The 12,294-nt window shown below is 37.0% G+C and overlaps 1 protein-coding gene across 3 annotated transcripts in view; it reads left to right on the forward strand.

Moving 5' to 3' along the window:
• SORBS2 (sorbin and SH3 domain containing 2) overlaps window positions 1-12,294 on the forward strand; it is a 160,021-nt gene that overhangs the window by 12,768 nt on the left and 134,959 nt on the right. For all 3 annotated transcript variants that reach the window (XM_080590132.1, XM_080590135.1, XM_080590134.1), the window contains exon 2: window positions 9,675-9,798. The gene's annotated coding sequence lies outside the window, so the exon portion shown is untranslated. The remainder of the gene's footprint in view (window positions 1-9,674; window positions 9,799-12,294) is intronic.

Here is a 12,294-nt window from a genome sequence, read left to right on the forward strand (position 1 = left end):
TCCATATCCACTGGGGGATGTAGGCATTTTGCTAGAACTTCAGCTTTGGGAGCACTGGAAATTGAAGAACTTCCTTGAAGCCAAGTCCTTCTTTCAATCCAAGCTACTAGCATGAAGGACTGTCGCATCTCTGGGGAAGTTACGACCTTCAGAAATAGAGATTTGAACAGGAATGGAGCGCTTTTCTGCTTAGGAGTTCCTGTTAATCATGATATATCTTACAGAAGAGATTAACCAGGGTAGTTACCACCAAAAATAAAAAAGCATCATTTAGAAGCTTCAATCTGTCATTCCCATTCTCTAACATACTTAAATAACTTCTCTCTCACAAAGTTACAACTGTCTCTACTTATTTGGACTGTCTGGAAAGCATCAGTCTGAACAATGTAAACATAGCGTCAAGATAGTTAATCAAAAAATCAGTTGCAAGTTCTCCAGGACATGAGATTTTTTTTTTCTTGTATAATTCTGAGCATAATCTATGCAATTAATAATATTAATAAAAAAGGCCACTGTAGTTTTGGTCTTTCAAGGCAGTATGAGCACGCTGCTATGCAACAACATCCAACTGTATATGCCCACTGATGGCATCGGTGTGACCAGTTACAAACAAACTTGTATATTGAGTCCTTACATTTATCTACAGGCGTGTGGGTGGGAAAGAAAACATGGGGAAGCTGCTGTCTGCATCTCTCTGGCACCAACAATTGGGTATATGCTACAGCCTGTTTTGGGGGTCACACTTAACTTCATAAAGCTGTGAGAGCCTGATGTAGAAACAGCTAATGTTTCTACAGCTAAGGTGTACATTGATACAGATGGCACTTGTGCCCTTGGTTTTGCACTCTTGTTCTTGCAGTCCTAGAGCTTTTGAACTTCTCTGCAGGAATCGCAGCTTGTGCTCATGTATATAATTTATTTATTGTCTTTATTTATTATAAATTCTCATAAATTCTGTGCTCACAAATAGCATGAAGCTATAAGGATGACGGGCCAGTTCTAACTTACTAGATGCTGAAGGGAGAGAAGCAGCTTTATTGTGATCAGAGAGCAATGGAACTAAACACTTCAGTGTGATTGCAGAAACAACTTTGTGACCATAAAGGGGGGTGGAGGGGTGCATGCCACCTTTAAAGAGATCAGTGATTCTGCTCTTGACTAAGATTCCTAACTCTGGGACTCTGCTGGAAATCTCTTACAATCTGACACGTCTAACATAGCATTTTCTTCAAGTCCTATTACTTTCATTATTGTTTTCTGTTGGTTAAGCCTTACTGCTAAGTATGGCTACCCATCAGGCCCTCAAACTTGCCGTGCAGTCTGTCTGCTATGCAATGTGGAGATGCAGGCACCTACCTGAGGGCTGGCAGCTGGGTAGTGCTGGTCCTGCTTTTTCTTCTTTTGCGTGTTTGGAATTTGAGCTTGGTTCTGTATAAGTACATCACCTGAACAGCAGGTCATTTGGGGCTTAAATTACAGTAACGTTTCAGGGTTAAATTACAGTAAAGGACACTTCAATTAGAGCTAGGAAAAAGTAAGCAGTGGAGTGTCTATAAAGTTGGGATATCTTTCTTGCTGGTTGCCTTCTGAAACAGGCTGATCAAATGTCTGTCAGGAATGATATGCCTGTTAATTTGCTATTATGAAGCAAATGAACAAGATGACCTAAAGCCTTTCTTAAGCCTTTGGCATGAGGGGTAATAGAAGAATTGACTCAAATTCAGCCTGCTGCTTCAGCTATTGCTCCAAGTCAGAATGGTTTGTGACTTCTCACAAGCTGGCATGGCTTAGTTTGTAAACCAGATCTGTTTTCACACCCTTCAGGAATAACCAGTCTGTCACTGCAATTCCATCAGAAAATCATTTCAGAATCAATCTATAGATACAGCTCAAGTAAAGACATACGAATGTGTAGTCTGAGGCAAAAACATATTGTCATAAGGAGAGTTCAAGTTTACTTCAAATTCTGCCAGAAAGTGGTACATAGATTGAGCAAAAACCCGCGTTAGTTCTTGGAGCTGCTGCATTGGCCGGATGGCCTTGGTGCCCTGAGGCACAGCATGCTGAGCCAGCTCCCTGGTCAGCTGCTCGTGTGCAGTTGACTTCTCCTCCCCAAAAAAGATGGGCAAATGTTCCTTGTAGTGCACCAGATGACTTGTTTTTCCAGTGGTCCATTCAGTAATGTCATTGCCAAAGGAGTTCATGATGTCTGTGGCCTTGATAAAGATACCAATATTGGGGTAGATCTGCTTCAACAACTTGTACTGGTGAAAGCAGTAATTCTTCTACTATTCTTACTGCTTGTACTACTACTCTTCTTCTACTTCTGCTATTCTTACTGCTCCCGAGGACTGCTTGTCCTCAGGAGCAGGAGATGGCTCGGGTGTTTCAGCAGCACCTTTTCTCACCTGTAAGCAACCTGAAGCAAAAGTGAAGGCAGTGTAGCTGCAAATGGCATGAGTCTAGTGGTGGCATGTAGCTGAGCTCTTGAAATAACTACCTGCTTTGCAGTTTTAGGGATCGATAACTGTCACAATTGTGTGAAAACTTATCAACAGACTGAGAGTTGAATCTGAAGCAATTGTATGTCAGTGAGCTTTGGCTGACTTTAGCCATTTTTTTATGTTAATGTGTTGCAATTGGAAGTAGGAAACCCAAATACAAATGTTGGGTTTTGGTGAAAACCAGATACTGCCTTTGAGCAGTGTCTCTTGAAAACACCAATTCAGAAGGATATCAAACCTTACCAGTACTATCTTGTGTTCTAAACATTTAAGTGTTATCTACTTGTAGCTGGAAGCCTTTAAAGCTTTACGCAGTTGCTTATGTCTTTACATTTTGCACACATGCGTGTTTTCATTTAAGTGGATTGTAGTAGCACAGTGGATAAGCTGACTAAAGGGACATTTATGGAAAGATGGTTCTCACCACTGTTGTTTGATTGACTTCTAATGAGAGGTTTTGTGCTGTGTTGATTTGACAAGCATCTTTCCCTTCTCCCTGGGATTCAGAGCCTGAAAGCTTCAGTTGTGGTAGGTCTGCTTTCCCTTACCCTCTATGCTATGAGTAGTAGAAAATGTTAAAATTGCTTTATTGGTAAAATTAAAGACCATTTGTAATGTAGGTCCCTTATTTTTTCTTTACAAAATTGGCAGCTTAGCAAATTATCTGAACACCATTGTGTTAATTATTGAGAAGCCTAATTCCTTGGTGGATTTAGTCATGGTAATTGGAATAGAAATTCAGTACAGAGTGCGGAGGTGTAAAGCCGGCCTGGCCATTATCTGGCTGTTTAAGAAAGAACACAATGACATTAGGCCATGTGGAGCTCTGTGGCATAACGCTTTGAAGTAAAAGGAGGGAACTGGGACTTGTGTGTCTTCTGTGAATTTCTTTTGCTTTGTGTGGACCAGCTGGCATGAGACTGTGAGGGGCAGCCATGCACAGGAGCATGTGTCACCTCATAACCTAGTGATAGCAATGCTCCGTTGAGAAGGGGTTTTGTTGCTGTCCATGGCCAACTAAGGCTTTTATTGTTCCGGTTTTAATATTGCAGGATGACTGGAGGAGAGGTTGGCATTCGGACTTTCATTTCTCCCAGATAAATTGTCTTTAAGCTAAAGAGAGTCTGGATCTTGTTATGTGAACCACACAAGGTCTCTAATTGCTCTAGGAAAGAAAGAATCATTGAATCATTTAGGTTGGAAAAGACTTTCAAGTTCATCAAGTCCAACCACAACCTGACCTATAAAGTCAATAGACTATGTCCCTTAGTGCAACTGTGCCTTAGTGCCACAGAAGAGAAACCTGGTGTTGGGACAGTGTCCTCAAAAGACTGGACTGTAGCTTGATGCTTAGTATTCTGTGTAAGCAAAGCGGGAGATATGACTGAAATCCTCCTAGAAGTTTAATGCAGATTTTCAGGATCTGTGACGGATGTTTTAATGACTATCAGCAGTATTTTGAAAGAAAGGAAGAAAGAAAGAAGTGGTAGGGTAACACTGTCTTCCACTGTTTTTATGAAAATTGAAAATATCTTGAACGTTTTGTAGATGTCTGTCCTTCAGATGCAAGGTTGATAAAATCCAAGATTGTACATGACAGTTGTGGTTTCATCAAGGTGAAATACTGGTTTGTTGGTCTAGCAGAAGAGTTATAGGGGCATGGGAATTCTACTGTTAAAAGATATATCAGTGCTTTGGCAGTTGTATATTGCTAAATGAGGTTTTTAAAGTTTGTAACGTTGGATTTGGCCTCAAAAAATTCTTTTGAGTACCAAGTTCAACAAACCCAGTCATTTGAGTTTATAAGTCATAGTGAGCTTTTCAGGTTTAAGGTTCTTGCTTGTTCACATGTCTGGGGTTTAGGCTTTATAGTTGAACTGCTACCTTCCCCCCAGCAAACACAAACATGTACAGTAGTTGAACTCATTCCAAAGGCAAATGAGTCTGAAAGACGAACGACCTTGTACGAAGTTCTTGAAACAATGTACTAGTGGTGTATATTGAGAGTGAGATAAACAATAGGCTTCTGTTCTCTATTTCCTGAAAAAAAGCCTTTTTGTCTTTATTTCCCCATACATTTTTGACTGTTTACCCTTGGAACAGAGGAAGTTAGTTCTGCTAGTGAAATAATGCTCTTAGCAGGCGTATCGTTCTGCTGGTCTAGTTTGTGATAGCTGCAGTGACTATAGTGTTCTCCACTTCATTGGGAGAACAGTAATATAGTTTGCTGCCAGTTATGTGGAACTGGCATAAGTGTTGAAATTGGTTACAACAGGTGACCAAGAAGAGGCTCTAAATCTTTAGATAATATGGTTTTAATAGTTGTGGTTTTTTTTGTTGTTGTTGTTGTTTTTTTTAATACACTTGAGATTTTACTTCACTTGAAGTCTCTCATTATGTTGTAATGTATTTATTTGGTGTGCAGTTAAAGCTATTTTAATTCTTAAGGGATTCTATATTATATGGTGCTGTATTAAACAACAAAAAATTGCAACCTTTTCAGTGATAAACAAAGTTGAGTCCTTAGATATTAAAAGCTAAATCTATGACATCAGTGAAATTCAGTCAGGTTTTGCCAAAGATAACCGGCAGAAGATCTGGTACTAGTCCTCTTTCCAGCTTCTGTTCAGAGAACAGGTTAATTGTCCAGAATATTGTCTTGATAAGTATCTGAGGGTGCTTTTTACTTTAATAAATTGATATATTAAATCTCCAAGAACTGTAAAAAAAAAAAATTCAAATCCATAGATGCTGATTCTATGTAAAAGCCTTTTGCATCTTCAGAAGTATCTAACCATGAAGATAGTAGGTGACACTTTGTAGCCTTGTGGAATTTCTCAGAAATACCAAGATTCCTGAAAAGCAGATTTTAAGATGCAAAGCAAACTCACTTTACTGTGATAACAGAATTGCTTATTTACAAGAGATCTTTCACAAAAATCTCTCTAGGGGTTTTGTTCTTAGATAATCTTTTCAATCATCAGTCAATATTTTTATCGTAATCATGGGGGGCAAGGAGGACAACAAGCTTAACAAATTCCAAAGATGAAAATGAGAACAGAATAAAGCTAAAGAGAGATGGCGCCTTTTAAAGAGAGCACAGATCTTTTGTTCTAGAAAAAACAGAACAGGCAGCTCTTCATGAAACGTCTGCCATTTTGCATAAACTTCAGTTGGTATTAATGAAGTGAGGGCATGATCCTTCATACTTAATCTCTTGATCCATGTCTCTCAAATGTATGAATGTTATCAGTAAAACACTTCTGTAAAAAAATATATTCAGAAGTTCTCTTCGTTTGCTGGTTCAGAGATTAGCTGATAACTCTTGACAGTGTCCTGAGTGCTTTCCAAGGATCATGAGCCAAACAATAAAAATAATAATAAAAATAAAATTCCAGGTTTACTCTTTTTGTTCTTCCTTCCCAATTTCAAAGTTTTTCTAATAAGGTATATGTGGATGAAACACTCCTATAGTAAACCTGGAGAGAAAATATTAGTAACTTCGTTATTACCTAATGATATTAGCAAGGTGGGCCATGTACCATTAATTTTTTGAAGGAGATGGTGGCAAAGACTTTGGGTGAGGTGGAACACCATTCTTCTTTCTGAATGTAGAGAGCTATTTTGAGATATGCTGAGATACTGGAGAATAGAATTGTGTATACAGGAAAACTAATGTGCTAATGAAGTAATAGAAAAATAAACAAAAAAAAACGCAAATTCCATGTATGGACTTCAACAAACTTTACATTTGAAAGTTTTGTGAAAGATGAACGTTCTCTAACCAGATCTTTAGTACTGGAGTTATGAAGCCATAAGGTATTGATACATGCTGTGAGTGTCACTTCTGTAGGTTGCAATTTATCTTCCATGAGGGATGTAGGTAATTTCCCACTTCTCTAAGTATCTTGAATAAAGATACTATTATCATGTGCACTGCCACAGATAAGTAGATAAGAGCAAGACTGCTTCAGTAAGCCAGTAACTTGAATTCTTTGAAACATGCATTGCTCAAATTGTCGAGTTCTTAATAAACATTAGTCTCACTATTCTTTACAAAATGTCTCTTCATAGAAAAATAGTGATCTGACGGCTGCTTAAGCACCAGACTCAAAATGGTTTATGGAAGGGACATGCATCTTTTCTCGGTGTCTGTTGTTTGTAGCCATGCTGGGAAAAAATGTAGTATTTTAATATTGTCACTATGGATTGTTGATTGAGGCAACTTTTAGTTTCCTTACGGTTAGGAAAAAGTTCCAGGTGTAGCTATGACAGTAACTTGGATGCCTACATTCTTTCTTGAAATACTGAATCCTATGTCCTGAAAAAATCCATATGTCCTGAAAGCTTGCATCAGTTTATTTTTCAATAGGTGGCCTGCCTTTTTCAATGTGTAGAGAACATATCCATACTCTTTGTGTTTCTTCTTGAGGCAGGTAACATGGAATTCACTTAGGCACATTATCATGTTACTAGAAGGTACTCCACTACTATTACAAAATCTGAGTAAGAGCATATATAGAATAATATGATAAAGTAATTAAGACATGTATAGAATAATATAACAAAGTAATTACACCTGGTTGTATGGTGTATAAATTCACCTGCATAGTTTGAAACATACACCATTTGACTTCACAAAAGAAGAATTCTTCAGCCATTGCACGTGAAGTTTCAGTGACTCAGTTGTGTTTAGGTTAGATCTAGGAACCCAGTGAAAGTCAAGATTTCCTGTATTTCTCTACGGTGGAGAAGTTAGGCAGCTTTTCTGTCTATCAGCATGTTGAACAATCTTCCCTCTCTCATCTATTATGATTCTTCTGGTTTGTCAGAACTCTGACCAGTAGTGCGTGGACATGGAGCCTGTGGGGACTTGAACCAAATGTCTACATCAGCAGTGTGTGCTGTACACTTCTTGCTCATGGTTGACTGTTCACCATCAATTAAATTGTACTACAGGGTGACACTAAAGAAATATTGTGCTTGAAATTGGTGTTGCTGATAGCCATGAAATGGGAAATATGATTATTGTCATCCTTTGAAAAGCATGAGGTAATAATCTGGATAATAGTGACAAGTCTGTTTACTAATAATGAACAGATAATTAGATTTCTTTGAGAGCCAGATGATATATATTGTATTTATGGCATCTAGTGTTTCTTGTAGATAATGATTAATTGACTTATATCTAGTATTTAAAGCAAATATCAGTATATACTGAAACAGTCTTTTTGTCATGTTAAATAAATGCTAACAGGTAAATCATTCACACAAAACCAGTTGCAGAGAGTGTATGAAGAAACAAGGTGCCAGAATGGGTTACATATTAATAGTAAATCATCCTCCTGAGAAGATGCTTCAGAAAAGAAATACTGCACTCCAAGACATGTATTGCATTACTTTGGTACTGAATTGGTATTGGTAACAATGATTTTAACATTCTTCTATTTTCATATTTGCGTAGTATTAGCATTTGACATAAAAGAGTTTGGTGGCTTGGCCTGTAACCATCAGACAAAAGCAATATGGATAGTAAGGTTATGTAGCATCTGACACTAGTGTTTTGGTATGTACAGGTCTTGTATTTATTTAAACTGCACTGCATGTTCAACCTGTTCATTATAGCTCTCTAGCCGGCTATAATTCACACAATCATATGTTGTCTAAAATTGAAGCTGTTGGATTCCTTAAATCTCTTTGTTCATGGAGCTCAAGTTAAACATAAACTGAGCTTTTTAACTTCTGTGAATTAGTTTTGTGGTAAAATAATAGCACTAAACTAGCCATTTGGAAAAAAAAAAACAGCAACAATGATTAATTTGACAGGTTGGTATTTAGTATTTGTGGGTTGTATTTTTTCATTGTAGCTGCTTTAACTACAACACTAAAAATGGTTGGGATCAAATGGAAGGGATTTTCTTGTGCTAATCCAAAAAGAATTTATGCTTTATTTTCACACTTGGTAGCTTTTTCATTATTCTTATAAGTGCATTATAGTTACTGACTTTTTATATGAGTCTTGAGGTACAAATATACTCAGTTTTCCTTATTTTTAGCAATGAGCATTGCTTTACCACGTGAATAGCTTACTCAGCCTGTGTTTGGCATCCTGTTTCAGGTGTCTGTATAACTTTCAAACAGTTACTGCTCAGAAATAAACTAGACATTAAGGTGACACTTCAAAAGTGTTTTCAAATGAGTCTATTTAGCTAAGTAGAACATGACTGAAAATCCAATATATATTGAAATATAACATTTTTACCACACCAGCTTGCTTTAGGTTTTGAGTAGAGAATAACTTCAAATATTCTAACTTTTCCTTGAATGAAAGTAATGAGCTTTTTGGTGATAGTGCTTTAAAAAGATCTTCCACAATCTTTTCCCATCGTCATTAATTTGTTTTGATACTTTATGTTTTCCTGTTTTGTTTTTGGTTTTTTTTTTTTTGTGATGGGAAGTTAAGCTGGTTGGTTGGGAATGCAGAAGAAGGGGACGGGGAGATCTTTGCCATGTCACTGAATGGCCCATGGTAGAAAAAAATGGAGTGCCAACAGCTTCATGTCACTAAGTTTCCAAAATAGCACTGATGCTGAAACTGGAAACTTGGGACACAAACTAGAAACAAACCACTGGCTTCAGGCTTAGTAAACTGATTCATCTGCAGGTATATGCCAGCCAGATATGATGCACTTAAATGCAAATAGAAGTCCATCCATCTTGAATGAGCCTCTCTGTAAAGAAGGCAAAGCATCTTTAGAGATGACTACTCTCAAGGTGTATTTTTCACATTAAAAAAAAAAAAATATGCGTGGTCATTCATTTCTTGAGTTACAGGTAATAGCCTTCAAGGCCTCATCTCTGCTTTTAACAGAATTTTCCTTTGTCATCCACAAACTTGTTCCCTACTCTTTCTGTTTCTTTAAATAAAAATTTGGACAATGAACAAAGGGTTGGTGGTATGTTTGTTTGTTTGTTTTTTCCCCTATGGATTTCCTGATTCTGCTTATGTATTTGTTTATTTTGCTTGGGTTGGTAGACTGGTTCTTCATTTCTTCTGTATTGCATTTTCATTTTGATTGTAGGCAAGCCCATTGCTGCTGAAAATAGCTCAAATGTGCTTTGAACAGAAACATCTGCCAGCAGCTCAGTTTCTTTCTCTTTCTTTTGCAGACTCTTGCACGTGAGTTTGATTTCTTGAGAGAAATCTTCATAGAGGGCTAAATAAACAAGATCTACGTATACAGAAAGTCCTTACTTCCTCTGCACTAGAGACACAGCTAAACTTGCCTGTCTGGTAAGTCATATTTTTCTTAAGGGTTTGTCTTTCTTCCTGCCCTTATGACTTGCATTCTTGAGTTTTAATTAGTGTTCAGAGAAAACAACTTCTGTTTGCTAGTAGTTCTGCTACATACTATATGTATAGAATATAAGTATAGAATTATAACGACATCTACAAAAGCATTACTGTCCTGCTTTTGCAAACTTCAAAACACTGCCTTATGATTCTGTAGGACGCTTTGGGGTAAGTGGGTTTGTAATTCTTTAGCTGGTAGTTTGTTCTCAGTTTGCTATAATGAAATCATTAAATGTTTAAAGCAAAACTGGTAATTGTTCTTTCTTGAAATTACTTACCTGCTTGGATGTTCTGTATTTTGTGAATTAGCTTCGGACTCTTTATTACAATGTATATTCAGCATCAAGTCAGAGTTCAGAAAGAAACTTTGCCAGCAATTCATTCACGTCTTATAGCTTGCAGGTTTCATCTTGTGTAGATAAAATAGCTTCATGTTATTGTTGCAACAGCGTTTTTTTTTGGTAATATGCACCTATGTCATAGGATGGTAAGCATGTTTGTCAGTCATTCATTTGATAATATAATTCTGTAACAGTTCAAGATATTTGAGGCTTAGAGTTTCTTGAGTTTTTGCCTCTACTGCTTGAAATAATTTTTTTTTCCTTGATTATGGAATTTTATCAGAGTACAACCCAAACAAAAGAAAGTTGGTTTTGTAGTCTACCTTCTATTTTTATTCTTTACTGTGATTCAAGTGAAGACAATCTTCGAAGAGCAAAAAATTTTTGCTCAGTGCTGTGGATTTAAGCAGTTGGCTAGCATTAAAGGGCAGCCTGTATATATCTAGTCAATCTAATCGTGCATACTAGCCCTTTGGTTTACCACAATAATTGTGTACTTACTGCACGTCCTAGTTCTGCATAGTTCATTGGTCAGGCTTTGCTATAGCCCTAAAGTTAGTTCATTTCAAAAACATACTGAAAGCCAAGTCTTATATAAAAGCAGTTCTACATTTATTGCCAAGCAGTAGTTCTGCATTATATTTACATGGGGGGGGTGGGGGTGGGGGAGGGATATACGTCAGTGCTTTTACATAAAAATTGTTGGGGGGCGATGTTGTCCAATTGATTTACATTTTAGTAGGGGACTTTCCAGCCTAGTTTTGGACAAAAAGAGAAGAACACTGATAGTGTTACGTAGGTGTTCACCTGAAACCACAGGACTTCTGGTGCCAAGCACACTTTCTGCTTCAAATGAGACACTTCCTCTCCTTTTCCCTCTCGTTTTTAATTAACCCATATTTCTTCTGTTCTAAGATCTTCTCCGGTCCTGTCTTGCTCTCACACATGAAACTGCTTCCTGACCCTGCAGATCAATCACCCTGTCCTTGTGTTTCCTAAGCTCTTTTCACCACACTCTAGTGAACTAGTCTTACATGGATGTTTTTTCTATAAAAATAATTTATCAACCGAGACTTCTTAAGAATAATCTGAATCTTCCAAAGGAACTTAAAACACTTCAGAGGCCATAGTGTAGTTACCAACTGAGTGCATATTTGTATTAGGTGAGCAACGTAGAAATTTGATACGCCTTAACAAGTCCAAAAGACATAGTTGGAGGAGAACTTACTAGAAATTAGGCTGCATAATAGACAAAATATTTAACTAATATTTTCAATTAAAAACAGTGCTTAAATTATATTAATTAAGGGCCCAAGGTTGTCTATGAATGGTCATTTTTTAATTCATGTAACTTTAAAGTTACTGTATAAGACTGCGTTTTTGTTTGGCATTTAATTTTTGACTGAGTAACAGAATTGACTTACAAGAGCTTGTAGCAGACATGCTGACACAACCCAAATTTTAGTTGAGGAACTTGGCACTAAATTCCAACTAAAGAGAGGAAGTCTCAAGAGAGTGGTGGAATTTCTTTCTTTGTGCAAGTATACCTCTGCTTTCATGGGGAGCAAACAGTAACATTTTGTGCAAGTTTCTGCTTTGGACAGTGTGTCTTTGTTCACTTCCCAAAGGTGGTGTCAAATACATTAAAAAAAATGCAAATACAAAAGTTTATTTAATGATATGTTCCCAAGGAACCCTTTAAATCTGGAGTGGCCTAGCACTGTTATTTGTAGTTCTTTCTGTATGAAGAATAAAGGCTCACTTGGAACAATTTAGGTTACATAAATAAATGTGCTCTCTCCTTATTGTTTTTGTAAGCTTAAATAGAGGGATGGGAGGTAAATGTATGTATAAGTTTTTTATGGTGTACTTATTTGATCAAAGAATGTCTCAGAAAATGTTTTCTTCTTGCCAGTATAAAAGTTTTCCTAACAATGCACAATTTTACTGAGCTGTTACTTTAAGAAACAGTAGATCTTGATAGCTTGTCTGTCTTGTTGATAAAGATCTTAAATTAATATACTGCTTATTCATAATGTGTAAATGTCAGTTCCACTAAGTGGTCTACATTCAGTTCATTTATTAATGACGATAG

This window comes from Anser brachyrhynchus (genome assembly GCF_964034855.1).
Source record: "Anser brachyrhynchus genome assembly, chromosome: 4".
Classification (NCBI taxonomy): domain Eukaryota; kingdom Metazoa; phylum Chordata; class Aves; order Anseriformes; family Anatidae; genus Anser; species Anser brachyrhynchus.